The sequence below is a fragment of the Eutrema salsugineum genome, unplaced genomic scaffold (genome assembly GCF_000478725.1).
Source record: "Eutrema salsugineum unplaced genomic scaffold, Eutsalg1_0 scaffold_1, whole genome shotgun sequence".
NCBI classification, from domain to species: domain Eukaryota; kingdom Viridiplantae; phylum Streptophyta; class Magnoliopsida; order Brassicales; family Brassicaceae; genus Eutrema; species Eutrema salsugineum.
The window spans coordinates 18,104,744-18,106,505 of record NW_006256909.1 but is presented as its reverse complement, the minus strand read 5'-3'; positions in this window follow the sequence as shown (position 1 = coordinate 18,106,505).

The following is a 1,762-nucleotide window of genomic DNA, read 5'->3' as shown; positions in this document are numbered from 1 at the left end:
CAAATTGTTTTTTACAAAAAAACCTATCTACATGTGATTTCATATCGTCGAGTTGAGATCGACGTCTCGAGGAGGCTCTCCGTCTTGGCCGCCTGTCGCTGCTGGACCGTCGTTTCTCGTCTGCACTACCGGGAGCCGAAGACTGACCCTGCGTCTGCTGGTCCGATGGTCCACCGGAAGTACCACCGGTCTCAAAGATCCCTCGTGCTCGCTGTTGCCTCGCTCGGATTGCGGTGGCCAACTGCGGAACCGCTTCCGCAATGATGTCGAAGAGACCGTGCATCTCGTTGAGCTCCTGCTTCTGGGCCACTTGCTCATGCCTGAGAGTGGTGATCTCAGCATTGGCCGTAGCAAGCTCCTGGCGAAGATGACTCGGATCCTCCTGCGTGCGAAATCCGGAAGCCGAGGCGGCAGGACAGTCTCTAATAGAGCTCATCCCTAAGGTTCGGCCCTTCTTCTTCGGAGCAACCTACAAATGGAAATATAAATGGTAATTATTTATTAAGTAATAACTATAATAAATTTTAAAAAATTTGAAATAGATCATACCTCCTCGAAAATCTGGTCTTGCTCAGCGATGGTCAACGGTACTTGGATAGTACCGTCAGGTGTGGCCTGGGTCTCCCGCTCGGCGATCCGCTGAATAGCGTCATTGTAGATCTCCTCTGACCGAGCGTCGACAAAGCTCTCGTCCCTCTTCCGGTGAGTGGTCTCGAAGAGCTTCGTCATTGGAGGAAGTTCTCCTCCGTTCTCCTCGGCCTACCAATTAATAAACATTAGTCAAAAATACTTAATAAATTATAGCAATAATTAAAAATGAAATAATAATGAAATAATTTATATTTAATTACTTACCATCATGAGACATCTTCCCGCAAAAGATATTTGGCCAGAAGTGTGCGGGGTCACTAACTTCTGACCGTCAGGACCGACCCGGTTTCGGACGGCCGAACACTTAGCAGCAGTGGTTTGGGCATGCGGGTCCAGCCAATACGCCTTCAACCCGTTCCAACAGAAAGTGGACATGCAGCTCGGCTTTATATGTTTTATATCTCCGACATTTGCCGTAGTACATTTATGGGTTCTTCTTATGCATTTATATTTTTTCACATACATTTCTCTGTCTCGTTTGTTTTTGCTCCCTGGATCTGAACCTTCTTCGAAATTTTCTCTCATGTCGTGTAAATCTGTCTTTCTCTGTTTTTTTCCACATCCGCACCAGGATCGTCATCCTCTTGATGATTCCTTTCTTCCTGTTTTCCGGAGGACCCTGTCCGGCATCTCGATTCCGCCATCAAAGCCCTTATCGCGCTGGTCCATGGTTGTTCCAATCGGGCCGAGTATTCTGTGGGCTCTCCCATAACCTAGATGGTGGCTACTTTAATTATTTTTCCCATCTGTACGGGAAGTGCGATTTCCCCTTTTTCCCCCTGTGGTCTCCTCTTTATGTCGATCGAGTCTTTCTTGAGCAAAGGAAACGCCTTCCACTCTTCCCTGATGCCCCCAGTGTTTTCTAGGAGATGAGGTTGAAGGGGTAAGTTAGATCTACTAGAACCCGTCCGACCCACCTTTGGCCTATCAGCAAGGTGATCATGACGCATGACCCCAAGGACGTTAGTCCCTGACTTCTTTCCATGGTTTCCGTTTGGAGGGACCCGTGGCCATACGAACCTTCTTCGCCGCCCTTCATCTTTTCTCGCCTCAGACTCTTCTCTACTCGCCCAACATTGTTCGCTCCCCTTTCCTCTTTTTCTTGCTTTGT